Source organism: Fringilla coelebs (assembly GCF_963513975.1).
Source record: "Fringilla coelebs genome assembly, chromosome: 4".
NCBI classification, from domain to species: domain Eukaryota; kingdom Metazoa; phylum Chordata; class Aves; order Passeriformes; family Fringillidae; genus Fringilla; species Fringilla coelebs.
The window spans coordinates 62668617-62686579 of NC_140032.1; positions in this window are offsets into that span (position 1 = coordinate 62668617).

Consider the following 17963-nt stretch of genomic DNA (forward strand, 5'->3'; position numbering starts at 1 on the left):
AACAACAAATAGAACATCAGTAGGTCTGTATTTTCTACCTCTGAAGGAAATACATAGGGAGCAAAAGTTACTGACCACTCAGAAGGATGCTTAGTTAACAAAATTACATTTTTTTAGAAAATAATTTCTCTGACTATCATCTGGTCATTTCTTGCGTGACCCCTGAAACCTACTCATCATCTTGGTGTGTTTTTCCTACTTTACTTGTCCACACACTGCTCTTCTCTTGCATTATTCATGGAAACCTTTTCCCTGCATGCTATCTTGTTAGCCAGTCATTGTTTTTACCTCTTGGTCAGGGTTATACAGGAAGAAAATATCAGTGGGCAAACTTGTATCTTGTTTGGTGCCCCTTAAAGAATGCTGCTGTTGTTTTGGGACTTCTCTTTTTTTTTAATCTGTGGTAATTTAGAGCAGCTGCTGCCCTTGAAAGTGGAGGGCACAAAGGTGAGCATATAATAATGGCTAAAGGCTGATCCCTGAAATGTTGAGCTTTGGCATAGTGCTGTGGTTTGCATCAGAATTACAAACAAGGCTAGTCCGTGATAAAAGAGAAACAGTGGGAGCAGGACTCCAATTCAACTAACCAGCACAAACCCCTGCTTGATCCAAGAAGGGATCAGAGAAATGTAAACACAAAAGCTTTCTCTGGAGAAATGTTTGGGGATGACAACCAGAAATTTTCTTGTGCCATTGCATCTAAGCATAGCTTGTTGAGGTTTGCTTTTATTTTCCATAGGAAGTGGATAGCTACCTGATCAGCAGTGTTTCTTGAAAGGTAGCTGTTAACCTGCTGGGAATTCCAGATCAGAATAATAATTGCAGGATTATCCTAGCTCTGCTGGATGATGTTCCTTTCCTAATGCTTCCCCTGAGCTTTGTTTGAAGCCTTTTGTGAGCCTTTTTCTTAGATGGAAAAAGGGAAAGAAGTACTTGTTTTCCTCTTCTAGCAATCCCTAGATAGGAGAAGGATTATGGATATTGAATGTTCTCTTTGGACATATTTTCACTCATTTACTATTGCCACTTTCCAGTAAACACTTCATTATAATGACTTATTGAAAGCTCTAGCATGTCATCACTGAAGTGGCAATAAATATTTGGAACTTAATATTGAGCCAGTCTAAAGGAAGACAATGTTTCTTGTTGACTCTGGTAAGTGCTCTCAGACTTTTGATGTCTGCTCATCTTTCCAATGAAATCTGATGATCTTAGTGCAACTGAAATGCCAAGAGTGTTTGGAAAGTGAGAACTAAAAGAGGAACTGAGTTATTTGATAGTAGATCTGGTAGAGAAGGAAAAGAATAACATTGTAGGGAAACAACAGATACTGTCTTCTATAGGGAATCTAAGATCAATATCATTTACTTTTTAGAAAGACCCTGAGTTGTGCTTTTATTACATGTTATAAATAATTTTGTCTTTAGCATTGGGCACATATAAACAGAACAGGAACTCTTTAAAGAGCAGAATTTGAGTTCAATGTGCTCAGGTTTTTGTTATCTGTGTATCAGTTCCACATACTTCAATATCCTAATGGTGTTTGGTTTTTGCCCCACTAAAACAATTTACCTCCTTTTTGGGTGGGGATGGCTGTCTTTTGTAGGGTTACTTTTGTTGTACAGATAGATAGGAGTAAAGGACAGTATCTTGCCTTCAGAATATTCCTTTTAGAGCTCAGCAGGTATACAGTGCCTGGGATAGCTACAAAACTGTTTTTTCAGTTTGACAGAGGTGGGTCTTGAGTGTTTTTTTATAGCCACCAAGACCAGAACACTTGCCACCTCCTTGTTCTGGGAGTAGAAATTCTACTGCTCCAAATGGTTCCAGCTCACCCATTTAAAAGCACATGGAGTTTTCAGGCAGGATGGAAGTGAGGAAGTTGTTGTTTGTTCCACATCAACCTGTTTCAGGTGTTGAAATGTTTTACAAGGCAGTGGTCAGTCTAACTCAGTGTGGTTTCCCAAGAGCTACCAGTGTCAAAGGACTGTGGTGAGTTGACTTTGGCTGGACACCAGGTCCCCTCCACAACTCGAGAGAGGAGAGAAAATATAACAAAGGATTAATGAGCTGAGATAAGGACAAGGAGAAACCAATCACTGATTACTGTGACAGGCAACACAGACTCGACTTGGGGAAGTCAAGTCAAATTATTACCAATCAAATCAGAGCAGGATAATAAGAAATAAAATCTTAAAAACATCCTCCACCCAACCCTCCTTTCTGCCCGTGCTCTACCTCCTTCCCTACAAGCTGGGCAGGGAGACAAGGAGGGGGGGTTATGGTCTGTCCATCACACATTCTTCCAGCTGCTGGAGTCCTTGCCCTGGGTCCCTCCCATCAGAAAGTGTTCTTCATGAACTTCCCCAGAGTGAGTTCTTCCCATGGGCTACAGCTCTTCGCTAACTGCTCCAATGTGGGTCTCTCTTCCACGGGGTGAAGTCCTTCAGGAACAGGCTGATCAGGATGGGCCCCCCACAGAGTCACAAGTCCCATCAGGAAATCTGATCTAATGTGGGCTTTTGTCTCCATGGGCCCATAGGTCCCTGCCAGAAACCTGCTCCAACACAGGCTTCCCATGGGGTCACCAGCATCCCTTGGTCATCCGCCTGCTTCAGCCTGGTCTCCTCCACAAGCTGCAGGTGGATTTCTGCATCCCCATGGACCTCCATGGGCTGCAAGGGCACAGCTGCTTCACCACAGCTGCACCACAGGAGGGGAATCTCAGCTCTGGTGCCTGGAGAATGTCCTGCCCGTCCTTCTGCACTGACCTTGGTGTCTGCAGAGCTGTTTCTCTCACATCTTCTTACTCCTCTCTTCTCTGTGCAATAATTTTTTTTACCTCCTTCTTACAAAGGTTATTCCAGAGGCACTGCTACCATCTCTGGTGGGCTTTGCTTTGTCCAGTGGTGGGTTCATCCTGGAGTCAGCTGGCACTGGTTTTGTCAGACATAGAGGAAGCCTCTGCAGCTTCTCACAGAAAGCCACTCCTGTAGTCCCTCTGCTTCCAAAACCTGGCCATGCAAACCCAATACAGGGGCTCAGAGAAGAAGTTGCAAAACTCACTCTGGAAAACTTTTCCAGAGTTGAAGCACAGCTTCTTTAGCTGTTTTCTACACATTACTGTTAATTTGGTATATTTTCACATTGATGTTGGATCTGTTTAGGATTTATACAGACACTGTTAGATCCACATCCCCTAACCTTTATGTTTTTAGTTTGTCATTAAATTTAAATATAAAACACCCTGAGTGTCAATTTAATTAAATTGTATTACTGGCTAGTTTTCTGGCAGGATCCTGTCTCTGACTGTCCAGGCTGGCTTCTAAAGGGAGCTATTTCTAAAAATATAGTCCCTTGGGCAATGATTAGAAAGAAAAGACTAAAAGAAGAGTCTGTGCTGAAGGAGGAGTTAGTAGTCAATACAGGTAGAGGAAACTTTGCATATTATCATGCAAATTTTGCCCAAGCTCTTGCATGCATAAAGAAGATCTCATGTACATACTCACAAATGCAAATTGAAAAACAAACCCCTTACTGAAGCAGTTATTTTAAACAGCCTCATAACAATTCAAATAATCTGTGAATTTGTAGTTGAAATATTATGCAAAAATAGGTTATCTAAAAGATGCTTATTCTCTAGGTGGTGTGTGGATATTGATTAGTAAGCATTACATTTATTATTTCTGATTAGCCTTAGAAACCTACCAAAACACTGAATTACAGCATAAAAGGACTCAAGTTTGGGGCTGAGTTTATGCTTAAAGGAAGGACTCAGCCTCTTTCTGGAGCTTAAATCTCTCTGTGCTTGTGAATTCTCCCTCGAGCTGTTGACCTAATTGAAACCTGGAGGAAATCTGCAGGTAAATAGAGAGAGCCAACCAGCCCCCCACTGGGGCTTGCTTCCAGGATGAACCACGGCCATTCTGCTCTTTCAGCTGTCAGCCCAGGCTTTGTAGGGAATGCAGAGGTGAATTAGCATCACAGGGGTCAGAGCTGTTACTGCCCATATGGGCTCCATACCAACTTTGTCAACTAACTTTGATGTCAGGTTACCTCAATAATGCTAAAATAGGATGAGTTAGGAGTTGATTCATGAGTGAATCAGACATCCCTGCCTTGGGGGGTGGCAACATCTGTTCGGCAGGTGGGGGAGGAAGGCAGGGAGTGGCAGCAGCTTCAGCTGCCTGATTTTCCTCTGCTCCTGCATGTCTGACAGAGCCCTGTGGTCACAGGTTACCCCTCATTAAAATGTCTTTCCTGGACCCAGAGTTGCCACTCGTTGTTCTCAGTGAATCTGGGGTTTACAGGATCAAAGGTTCTAGCTTTGCTTGACATATGGCCATGGGCTATATTTGCTTACTGCAAAAGCCAACTCTTCCTACCAGATGAGCCTGAGCTGTGCAATGCTTTCTCCAGCCCTCAGCATATAGAGAGGGGAGGGCTGCAGTTTGAAATTCCTTTCCTTCCTGCTTTTTCAGTTTTTCTGACATTTTCCCCACCTTACTGGGTTGGCACTGCAGTTTTCTAATGTGTTTCAGGAAATCATTTCCCTGTTTGTATCTTAAAGACAGTGCTCATTCAGCTGCAGGCACCAGGGAGCCTTCCAGATGCTACAAGGTTGGCCTGGTAACTCAGTTTTAGGGTATCCCAGTTGTTCTCCATCTAAGGATCAGCTGTCATGGACAAAAATTTGCAGTCAGTCCTGGACACTGTATGTAAAATAATTAACTTAAAATTTTTAATTGTAATTTGAGTTTGTTTGGTGGCTTGCTTTCATCTGTAGGAGTCTCTATGTTTCTTTATTAAAGATGATAAATGAATGATTTCCTGATGTCTTGCAGATTACAGGCTGAGGAATCCGGATAATCTGAAAAGTCTTGCCAGCATCTGAGAAATTTCAGTCACAGCCAAGGTCTTCATTGGTAAAGAAGTTGCTAACATTTGTTAATTATGCTTGTATTTTTCTTGATCAGCTTCCCAAATTCAAGTAAGATAGAAATTGATTTGCTTAATGAAATTTATCTGTTTGCATAATTCAGGATTTTATCTAAGATGCATCTAGACTACATACTAGGTTCAACTATGGTGTATGCAGGTGTTTTATGTATAGAAATGGGATTTGGGGAGTAAAGGACCACTTGGGACACAGAACGCAGGACTGGGAGAGGGTATGCACTCCTGCCAAGCTTGGTAAGACAGATGCAGCTCAGACTTCTTCTGTTTCTGCCTATGATGACAAAATAAATAGCAATAAGTATTGCCTTTCCTCCTGGTATGAACTCCATTTAAAAGAGAGACACTTTCCTTTTTTGCTGAAGAAGCTTCTTGTGTTGGAAGTGGAACTGAAAGAATCTAGCTGTAGGAATTTTATGGAATTCCATGCTCAGCAAACATAAATAATGAGGATGAACATCAGAAAATAGAAGAGATATGGTAAATGGCACAAGCCACATTGTGAAATGTTTTATCAGAAACTGAAATTTTTCTTCTTGGTTCTCTTATTATTTTTTAAATAGTTTTCCAGTCATTGCCTCTTATTTATATGTATTAGTTAGTGACAAACACCGAATAAATACTGCTGGTGCTCAGCCTCTGCCAGAATGTAAAATCTGGAGAGGATCTCTTCTCAATTCCATCATTCTGAGTGCAGTCTGAGCATGAAGATGCAGATGGCCAGAATGTGGAGGCAAGAGGGGAATGTGGGAAACAGCAATAGTACCAGTGAAGAACATCCTTATACTGTAAAACCTTATTCTGTCAAAAGCCCCATGCTTTCCTTACAGCCAAGTCATATCCTCATATTTTAAAGTTACGAGATTATTATTTTTTTTAAATGCCAAATCAGAGATATACTTTTGCAGAGGTATACCTGATGTACACCTTCACTCATTTTTAGTCTGCTCAGGATGAGACAAGTAGAAGTTGAGGACTATATTCAGATTAATTGTATACTAAGTACACTTGCAGGATAGGAATAATCTGTGCTAGTTCTCTGAAATAAATGTTCCACTTCTCATTTCATTTGCTCACTTTCTTTTGCAGAGCTCCTAAATGAATAAGGGATTGTTTGTTGTCAGTTAATTAAAACTATCAACTAGATTATTTCTTTATCCCAAATTTATTGAATCACTTGGCTTCTAGTGTAAGAGAGATTTGATGAGGTTAATGTAGCACAGGAAAATGTCCAATTTTCCAAAATGATTAATTTTTTGGTTTGTGCCAACTTTTATTTTAGTGTTCTGGTTTTTTATTTAGTACAAAAGTTGTGAATAAAGCTCATCAGATATTCAGTCTGTTTCTATCTCTCTGAAGTGAGTGCTAGACAGTGAATTAATCAGGTGTGGCGCTCGGCGTGTTCTTACTTCTTCCACTGCTATCCTTACCCACATCCTTCCAATTAAATTGTTCAGTTTCAGATTATTTGATGAAGATAGAAAACATCTGGTGTCTCCTGTGGGCTTACATGGAGTCTAGGATGGAGAAGGAGCACAGCCACAGACAGACTTGGGCTGGACTCCTGGCAGACTGCTACGAGACTCTTTTCCACATAACCTTTGCCATACAGCATGTCCCAATGTGTCTAATTACACCATACCAAGGGATTAACATCCACAACAATGACCTACCTTGGAAGGAGAGTGGGGAAAAGGGAAGGCATTGTTATTCCAAAGTCCTGAAGTGCCTGACTATTCTGATCCCTTTTCTTCTAGCCAGTCTTCCCCAACTACTATTTTCACACATTCAGCTTTATAGTTTTTCAACTTCCTCTGTAAGAATTGTCACTGAGGGGCTGTAAGTGAATTTGCCAACCAAATGCTTTCATTATCACCTTTGAAGCTTTGTTATTTCTTGTGCTCCATCCTTTTTCTCATTCTGATCTCCTATTCTGAGCGTGTGCCTCAGGGAAGCATTACAATAACACTGAATTCTGCAGCTCCTGGCTCTCTTTCTCCAACAAGCACAGACATGAGTGTGAATGGAGCCATCCAACTTTGGGCTTTAAACTGAAAGAGGACAGGTTTAGATTAGACATAGAGAAAACATTTTTATGTTGAGGGTTGTAAAACACTGGCACAGATTGCCCAGGGAAGTTGTGGATGGCCCATTCAAGGACAGGTTGGATGGGGCATTGAGCAACCTGGTCTAGTGAAAGGTGTCCCAGCTCATTGCTGAGAAGTTGGACTAGGTGACCTTTAAAACTCCCTTCTAACTCAAACTATTCTATGATTCCAAGATAATTAAGCAGGAGGAATTTGGATTATGTTTGTTTTCTTCAGGAAAGTTGTGAATGTAGTGCTTTCAAAAATCACGAAGGAACAAGATGATATCCTGTGCAGGCAGAACAGCAAACCTGTTCAGTCTGCTGTGGTGTCTTGGAAATAAAATGGGTATGCATTTCTTTCTGCTAAGCACTTTGCATCAATAAATACTATAAGCTCTTGGCATTATTAATTGCCCTCACATTCTGTGAAGCAGGAAAACAGCCAAAGGTGAATAATCTTAATTCCCAGTCCCTTTATCTAATTTAAACAGTATTCAGTGACCTTTAGCCAGAGAATGATTTTTCAAAAGCCTTTTCAAACTCTATTTTAACATGACATCCAGACTTTCAGCTGTGCCTGAGATTTTGCCAAGCTTAGGGGAAGGTCAGGGCATTATATAAAACATACCAGCTTCTTCTAGCCATGTTCCAATAAAGAAATAAAATAGATCAATAAAGCATGTTGAAGTCATTATAATACAGATTTTGGAAATTCCTGTTAGCAGAGCACTTGCGGGTATTAACTGAAAATGTGTTTTCTTTAAGGATGAGTGGCTGCAATATCTGCTGTCACTCAGTGACTGGGAGCTTTCCCTGCATGCAGATATCATGCCCAACTCAAAAATGTGTTGGCCAGGTGGCAGTCTTGATATGTGTCTTATCAAAGACACATTGGTAAAAGGAGTAAAACTCTGATCATCCTTCAACTAAATTAACCCTGTTTTGGAAGTTTGGAAATTTTTCACTCAGATGTTGGTATCTAGGTAGTCCTGATTAGGCAATGACTTTGTTCCTCTCTATTAAAATAAAATGTTAAATTATTTGAACTCTGTTTGCTTGAAGGAATTGATGGGCATTAAAACATACATCAATAATAAAAAAAAATCATTAAAGTTGAGAATATGTCATCAGTGATCCAAACAACAAAATTATTGCTCTTCTTAATAAAACCAAAATCCTCTGTGTACTCCGGAGCAAGGGAATTACCGAAAGAAAAAGAAAAATCCAAAAAGTGCTTAATGCTTGACTTGCTATGGCACATTTCCTATTATAATTATAAAAAAATTCCAATTGTCACCCGCTGTATTTTCTAGCTGCTCACCTTTTATAGAGGGGGTAAGTTCAGGAAATTAAGATAGAAGGAACTGAAAGAAATAAATACAAGTTTCCTGGGTTTGAATGGATCCTTTTATAAAATATGGTCCAAAAGCTGCACATATTGAACTACATCATAGACTGATCATCCATATTTGAAAGAAATGGAGAAGAGCATATGAATATGGATATGAGCAATTGATTTATTTACTTTTAAGAAAACTATTCTATCATGTATTGTTAATGTAAGAAAGAAAATCCCAAGTGTGAAATAGCTGCAATAAAATGAAATTTCTTGTCTAAAAGAATTTTCGGGTTTTTAATGACCTTAATTTTTATAGAAGAGGTTCTTTAAATTCCTCCCCCTGTGATGCTTGCAGAAGCAAACCAAATGAGTAATATCTGATTAATTCTAAAGTAGGTGAGATAAAGCTGTTATAGGACTGTGCATTTGTTTGTTTACAATATTCCTAACCCAGAGTGTTTTGCTGAGCACTGACATGTTGGGTGCCTTGTGTTGGTGGGCAGGAGTTAGTTGGCTATAACTCTGATAATTATATCATGAGATCTGTAAAGAAGTAAAATTACTGCTCCTGCCAGGGGAGGATTTTTTCCAGAACAAATGTTATACTTAGCCATGGTATTTAATAGCTGAAGGAGGGAAGCTTCCAGAAGGGACTGTGCGAGTCTGTAAGTGCGGTCACCCCCAGCTCCTTGTGAGAGCAGAACAAACTAAGCAAAGTGAAAAAGTCAGCTAGTCCCACCTGAGCATGTGGGCTACAGGCAGGAAGTTTAATGCATTTTCCTGTTCTCCAATTAATCCCATTCTTCTCCCTCATTTCTCATTACTTGTTGAAATTTAACCCTTACACATAGGAGTAGTCTATCCTAGTGGACATCTGAAGGATCAGGATTATACAATGTGTGATGTCAGACCCCAATGAGGACGACTGTATCCTTCCTCAGGACACAACCAGCATGCTCAATCCTTGTCTTTTTGGTGATGTTCTGGGAACAAAAGACATGACTTGTGTGTTTGAGTTCTGATGCCTAAGGATGAGCTGACAGGACTGACAGTTGCTATAGATGCAGTGCTTTTTGCAGAGCGATCAAGGCTTGCTTTGGAAACTACTGACATGAAGTTAATTTTCTGAGGAAAGTCTCGACATAACTGCAAGAATCATGAACTTCTAAAGGGATTTTAACTGCCAATGAATTTGTTACAGTTTGGAGACACCCCTAAAGTACATGCAGCTTGATTTCACATAAAGTTACATCCTAAATACATTCTTAAAAAATGGATACACCCTTAAGCAGTGGAAACAAATGTAGAGTACTGTTTATTGTTCACCAGTTAAATTTTAGCCTCAAATGTCAGGTACTTTTTGAAAAAAGAAAAAAATAAAGATGTTCAATAATGATCCTCAAGTAAGTCTTTCTTAATAACTATTGATCCTACACGCATTAGTGCCTAAAGGAGATAGAAATAAATCTCATAAATGTCAGAGAAAGAATATCAGCAAAACATTTTCTGTAGAAGTCACAAATTGCAAATATTTTCCTTTGAAATCACAACCAAACATAAGAGCAGTTCCTCTCTCAAATGGTTAAGTAACCTTTTTTCATTTGAAAGATTTTAATTGCATACTGTTAGAGGATGATTTGTTACTTTTCAATATTTGTTCATAGGGAACTTTATAGCAGGAAAGTTTGGAGGTGTACTGTTTTTGGTAGATTTTCTTTATTCTTTCTTGAAGCCTTTAAATGTGAGGTCTTTTAACTTGTATTTTCATAAAAATGACAGCTGTTACAGCTGATAAAAATGCAAAAGCTATGGTACAGAAAAAGGACAAAAGTCACCTAATACCTATACAATAGTTATACCTACACAATAGTTTTACCTTTATACCTATACAATAGTTAAGTACTGGCCAAGAACAACTGTCTGCTGTTTAAGTGAGTTTAAGTGCATGGCTAACATGATCATTTGTGCCTTTTTGCAGTAAAAGCAAACAACTTCATTTAATTTTCAGAGAAATCCTGTGTAACTTTAAGCTGGTTTTCAAACTAATTGAATCATAGTTGAATAAAACCTGCAAATCTATTGCTTCCCTAGCTACAACATAACTTTCTGTCTTTGCACATCAGCATTTAGTCTCATAATACTCTGTAAACTGGGTGAAATTTTGCAGTGAAAATGGGGGAACAAGACGAGCCTTGTGACATAAATAATTTCTGGTTTTAGGCAAATTAGTAATGTGAGGATTCCTGTGGAGCACAATGTGACCTAGAGTTATCACACAGGACATTTGGATCTGCAAGTGCTCCTGCAAATAGAATTTGAAACTCTCTTCCAGACTGAGTAAGGAAAGGCAGAACTACTGGGATAAGTGAATTGTCCTTGGAGTAATACCTCAATAACTCTGTTTGCTGATGAAGTTTGTGTTTAATGGTGGTTATTGTTGTGCTGCTTCCACCCCTCCTAACCCTGCCATCCTGAACCTTCTTTGTACTCCCAGTTTTTCTTTTTAAGTAGTTCTCTTCTTTGGTCCTAACATGTAGAAGAATTAAACAAGGCTGTCCAGGCTGCTAAAAAGATCAAAATCTGTAAAATGAACTGAAGGCTGGAAACAAAACTCAGTTTGAACAATAAACAAAGGAAAATAATTACGATGAAGGTCATAAGAAGATGAATCCGCAATTACCACAGCAGCCTGGCCATGAAACTATAAGAAGGGGAAAAGAAAATCCACCCTAGCATATCTCATTTTAATTAAACTCTATTATTTTTAAGTGCTGCCATAAATTTTGCCACCAGTTTTATAAATCCTGACTTCTTGCCTAAGTCTGATTGCAGGCTGGGAGGTGCTATGTCTACACAGATTTCTATGGATTTATTCAGAAGTAGGAAAGGACTTTTATTTCTTGTGTGGACCAAAATAAATATAATCCAAAGAAACCAGCAGTAAAAGAAAGCAGCTGCAGAACAAAGGAGTATCAGTGAACCTGGATTTCCTGTGCTACAGTTAAACCTTTTCACTTTAATGTGCATTTCTTTAGCACGCATGTGGTGATGTTTGGTTCGTTGAGAGGAGGAGGTGTGTAGATATAAATAATTAGTGAAGCCCACTGGATCTGGGATGTGTTAGGAGCTCATGAGCTCTTCTGCCTGGAGCCCAAGAAAGGCTATTTGTAGTATCAGTCAGGCAATAATAGGAAAAATATACAGGAAAAAATCTGCAAGTTGTCTTATTGGGAATTCTTCTCCTTATATTGAAAACTTTGAATGTAGAAAGAGAACAGTTGTGCACAGGACAGTCTGAAAATAAGTTATTCCTTTAAGTGTTTATGGTGCCTTCTGAGAGAAACATGTCCTATTGGTGTCCTTTTTGTAACTTACAGCGTCTCCACAGCACATGGAAACACTGAGCTGTCAATCTTGGCTGCTCCTGAAATGCAGGAGTGTGTGAAATACAAGTGTGTGGCTGCATTGACAAGTTTCACAGAGGAAATGGAGACAGGAGGGAGGAAGGGAGGGAAGGAGGGAGGCAGGGGCATAGGGGAGCAGGGGGCCTGCAGGAGCTACTGATCATAATCTGAATAGAAATTTAGTTATGGCACTGTCACTTACACAGTTAATTTTATAAAGTTGCTGCCTGATCTTTATTGATCCCAACTGGACTCTAAATTTATTGTTTCTTTGGAAGAATCATAGAATCATCTAGGTTGGAAAGGACTTTAGGATCACAGAGTTCAACCATTAACCTAACACTGCTATCTTCACTATTAAACCACACAGTTTTACCAGCAAGCTTATTAGCTCACCCTGAGACCTTCTTTCCTGATGGCAGGACACAAGTGGTCAAGGAGATTTCTGGAGGGCATCAGGAGTAACTTCTTGCTTCAATCACTGGAATGAGCAGCTAGGGTGATGCACAGACAGGTCTGCTCATTGTTAACCTGGAAGACATGGCTTTGGGATGTGCTAAACAGTCAGGTTTGGAATCAAAGGGACCTTGAAGATCATATTGTTCTAATACCCCACCATGGGCAGGGACACTTTTCATTAGACCAGGTTGCCTGTAACCCCATACAACCTGATCTTGAACACTTCCAGCGATGAGGCATGCACAGTTTGTCTGGACAATGGCTGTGGGGTGTGGAGACCCATGAGCCTTCCAGGGAGAAGTCAGTGGCAATGCTCTGGAAGGGTAGAATGTCTGCTGCTGGGCATTCCCCACAAGTTATGGTGAGGAAAGGGGTTTTCTGCAGCACAATGTTCATTGTCCCCCGTTCTGTTCTCCCCATTGGCCCGTTGCCCTTACCTACCCCTTTTACCATGTTTGTACCCCAGTTCTAGAAAGTTCTTTGTTCCCTGTTTCCCCAGTGGCCCTTGTATCCCTGCCTGTCCACCCTGGCATTCCCTAGTGGCTGTTACTGTTTGCCCTGCCTATGTACCATCCCTGTGCCCTGAGATCGCTGTTCCCTGATGCTCTGCTCCACCTCCTCTTATCCTTGTCCCTCTTTTGTTCCCTGGCTTCTATCCCCGGACCCCTTTGGCATGTGGATTCAACAAACCTTCATTGTAACTCCATATAGAAGGCCCTTCCCCTTTTCATTTGTTGACTGTGGCAAGACTGTGTGTCACTGTGTGCTTGTCAGAGCACCTGCCCTCACCTGGAGACACTTTCAGGAAGGCAGCGACAATTTACCATCCACCCACGCCACTACAGGGGGGTCCAAAACAGTGGGGCTCAATATCCTGAGAAGAAGGAGGAAGGAGAGCAGTAGGGAACAGATCCTGGGCTCCGTATTAACCATCTGTAGTGGTTTTTGTCATTGAATGACTTGGGTGAAGGGCAGACGCCTTCTCAGTGAGATGGCACAAATCTGGGAGGAGTGAGCAGTACTCCAGAGGGCTGTTAGCCCTTCAGAAGGACCTTGATAGACTGGAGAGGTGGACAGAGAAGAACCATCTGAAATTCAACAAAGGCAAGTGCAGGGTCCTGCACCTGGGGAAGAACAACCCCCTGCACCAGCACAGGCTGAGAGTGACCTGCTGGAAAGCAGGTCTGCAGAGAAGGACATCAGGGTGAACAACAAGCTGTCCATGAGCCAGCAGTGCCCTAGAGGCCAAGAAGGCCAATGATGTTCTGGAGTGCATTGGAATGAGCCATGCCAGCAGGTTGAGGGAGGTGATCCTGCCCCTCTCCTCAGCCATGGTGAGGTACGTCTGGAGTGTTCTGTCCAGTTCTGGGCTCCTCCCGTACAAGAGGGATGTGGAGCTCCTGAAGTACGTCCAGCAGAAGGCTGTGAAGATGATGAAGGGACTGGAGCATCTCCCTTATGAGGAAAGTAGAGTTGGTTCTGTTCAGCTTTGAGAAGAGATGTCTGAGTGGGGCTCTCATTGATGTCTGTGTGTGCCTGCAGGGAGATGTCGGAGGATGGACCAGGCTCTGCTTGTTGGTGCTGAGCAGCTGGACAAGAAGCAATGGGCAGAAACTGATGTGCAGCAGGAAGTTCCACCTGAACATGAAGGAGAACTTTACTGTGTGGTGACCAAGCACTGTAACAGATTGTTCAGAGAAGGTGTGGAGTCTCCCTCACTGGAGATATTAAAGAACTTCCTGGACACAATCCTGTGCTGTGTGCTGTGGGATGACCCTGCTTGAACAGGAAGGTGACCCACTGTGGTCCCTTCTTCACCCACTCTGTGATTCTGTGACTTCAGGAGAGCTTCAGCTCAGCTTCTGCAGCAAAATGACAGCTGGGATCGCATGTGAAATGGCTAGAGAGGAAGGTGGGTCAGGAAGAGAAGCAAACTTATCAGGAGGAGATGTCTGTGTGAGGAGGGGTGCCACCCACCACTACTTTTCTTATTTTTTTGCTTATGGATGAAAGATACAGAGCAAACAAAGCAGGATATCTAGTCTGTTCCCCTGAAGACTGGAAAAGGGCAAGATATCCCAGTAGCTGTTCAAGGACTGGAATCTAGATGTCTCTATAGCAGACAGGGCTGCATGTGTCTCTTCCACAGAAGTGTCTTGCCTGGGTGAGGGAGGTAGAACAGCAGAGAGGTTGAGGGCTGGCAGTTGTTGCCAGAGCTCTGAACCCAAGAGTACCCTTAGAGCTGGCTCTCTGGTGAGGCATGTCTTCCCAAAGCAGCTAGCTGTACAGGGTGGAAATGTTACATCTTTCTTTCCTGGGTTTGAAAAGTGATGCCATCTTTTTCTTGAATCAGTGGTGAAAAGATAATGTATACCTGAGGTGTAACTGCCAGCTTGAGTAATGATTTCCTATCCACTTTCATGTCCTGGTAAATTACCAAAGAATAATGTAATTGAACTAGAACATAATTTTGAAAACTTATCAGTGGGATTAAAGGGAGACCAAACCTATTTTGCCTAGCATGTGACTTCCAGAGAAACTCCACACATGGCAGAAGCTTATTAGCAGGTGACAGCAGCCATGAAGTGTGTTTTGAAGGAAAGCTAACTATAATTATTTGGCTTTGATAAAACTGCTGCTGGTGTCAACTGTCCAGCACTAATCTTAACACTGCATTGAAGCAGAATGTAGATAGCTTTACAGTTTTTCCTTTTTCTACAGCTTGAAATAGTGATGCCGTTATTGCCTGATTTTACTCTGAGCACAAAAAATTACTGCCCGACATAGCAAAAATAAAAACAATTAAAAAAGAAAAATAGGCCAAATGTCTTAGAGACTTCACTATCAAAAGCTATCCACAGGACACAAGATTACAAGTCCTTATTGCCATGGCCTCATTGCCGTGTGAGGCAACAAAAAAACTGTGCTCTAACAGTTTTTGTTCCAAAAAACCTAGCCCTGGAATCACCTGCCAGAGCAGCAAAGCTGCTGGTCAGCTTAGCCTTTGGCTCTGGCCATTCACATGGAGCTAAAGATTTCCTTGTACAATAGATTTTTCTGTATCTTTTCTTACTGCAATCATTACACTTCTAGAAGTTGCTGAATGTTTTGACCTCAGTTGCAGCCTAAGCTGATCCTCTTTCTTTACATTTTATTCTGGTAATACTTACTCTTCTGGTATAATACTGGGCTTGGGGAGAGAATTTTAAGTACCAAAAGATCCAGAAATGGGAATGTGACAGTCATTTAGATTCTTCTTCAGCTATTCTTTAAACTAGCAAAGAGATTTATGCAAAAATTAAAATACTAATCTTTAGATGATGTGGAGGTGAAACTTAAAAATTACATGTACAATATTATTTCGTTATCCATAAATATGAGGAGGAATCCTGTAGCACCTTTGGTTTTAAATGTGTGATGGAGAAAGAACTAATAGCAAAGCTGGAAGAGGTAGAAGAACTTCATCTTGGACCACAAATCTTTTGGACCTGACATGCAGTGATAGGCAATTTCCAGAAAAAGGACCCAGCTATAAGTCATTTGTCATGGAAAAGTGAAGAATGCATCACGTTATGCTCCAGCCTTCTAAAATGTCCATCTCCCATGCTTACTCATGTAGAGAGTTTTCAGCAGAGGAGCAGTACAGAAGGTAGGCATTGGATTGTAGAGTTCCACTGCTGGCCTGTTTTATGTGTTGGTTTTAAAGTAGACCTTAAACACAGGACAAGCCAAGCTTTAAGGAGAAGATCTGTTCTGCAAAGTCATTTGGTAAAAATCTGAGGAGTAAGGTGTAAGTTGTCTCAGCTTCTGTTGCTGGGTGATTGCTTCAGACTTTAGTACTACTTTGACTTTGGAAATTTTCTTATAATTTGTTCTACTTCTCATCAGTTTTCCTGTTTTATACTATTTCTCACTTAACCACTAATTGTTCAGTGAAATTGTTCATTTCTAGTGAGAATTCTTATGTAGAAATTCTCATGCTGTCTACAGGTTCAGTGGTTGTCATCCTACTAATCTTAAGTAGTGTGGAGTCGAGTTTTTATATATACTTATATATCCTACGTAAAATACCAGAGATTGAAAGTTTGGATGGAATTATGTGGACATATTTGGTTCATACTCTAAGACAAAAACAGAGAGGATTCATGGCAAGAAATTAATTGCAGCATCTACCCCTAGGTGAAAACCCTGCAGTTTTCTGATACACCACAATGTTTTCCACTACCACCTCTTGTTTTTCTGAATACATCTATGTGCTGTTGTGAAACTCATTAGAAAGCTGGACTGTTTTTCAAAGCTGCTCCCTTGGCTGGGGCAAAGGCATGCAGCAATCAATTGTTTCTTCTGTGATTCCTTTTTTGTTCCCATGGTCCACTAGTACCAAGTATGAGCAAATTATGCCTTGCCATGCTTTTATGGATAATTTTGTTTTGGGCTTTCCTTTGCCACCAAGGGTAGCTTCTTGCATTTTTTTTTTCCTTAAAAAAGTCTTTCTGCCAAATTTTGTCTATCACTTTTTCATAATAATACATAGTGATACTTTTGTGTAGCTAGAGAGAAACTTGCTGTAGATTTGATCTAGCATAACAAGGTCTTGACATACACTAGAGTACACACTATTGCTTCCTCTGATAGTTAGCAATCATGGGAAAAGCTTTTCCTGGAGAGATGAAGCTTAAAGATAGCCAGTGACTTCTGACTTTGGTTTAAAGCTGTGTAATGCTAGATAAGCAGAGTAACTACATCACCTTTTGTTGTGAGAGCCTTTTATGGTCCAGGATTATAGGGACATGCCTTAAAACCTGAGGAGCTAAGGGACAGGTCAGAAAGACAAGTTGAGGAAAGGAAAATGATGACATATTCTCAAGTTCCTTGTTGCACATAAGTAAAACCTTACAAGTACCCATGAGAAAAAGATTCTGTACCCATGAGAATTATTTTGTACCCATGAAAAAGAATGTACCCATGAAAAAGAATGTAAACATCTTTGGGAAGAAAGTTTTCAGTGAGCAACTACTAACCACTGAACCGGGCAGCAACAAGTTACTAACTGATTAAAATGAAACATGATGCTCTTAGGAAACCAAATAAATATGAGCTGTGAGCAATAATGATTGGCTATTGCTGCATGAAGAAAAGGTGTCTTGTGGGTCTCTACTGTGGCAGTTTCTCTTTTTCCTGAATTATTCATGCCCTCCAAAAATCTCCTTTCCACTTTTCCCTGTGTTTGTCTCTTTGGTTATTAATGTTTTCTCTGCCCAAAGATATGCCTATGCCAGTCTATTTGTCTACAGGATTCAGTTTAAGGGCAGGAGTTCTTATATCTGTTGGTGGTTCTTTTTTTTGTTTTTTTTTTTTGTGTCACTAGTACCTGATGCTGAAGCTTTGAAGTGAATACACTCTATTTTTACCCTCCTTGGAGCATTAAGGGGTAGTTCATCTGGCAACATCTCATTCTGCTGCCTCTTCTCCTGTAGCTTGCAACTTACACATGCATCTTAAATGGGTCATTAGCTAATCATTATCTTGAATTGGCAGATGGTAATTGCTGTATTAAAATTCTACATAACTTATTTGCCATGTAGGACTCAGCAGAATTATATGTGCCTCACCAGTGAGTTGATTACAGATGCCTTAGGCATCATATTTTCTAAGTTTTAAAAAATTACTCACTCACAGTTTTCATATTAACTTGGAACAGGGAAAAAGTTGAAAA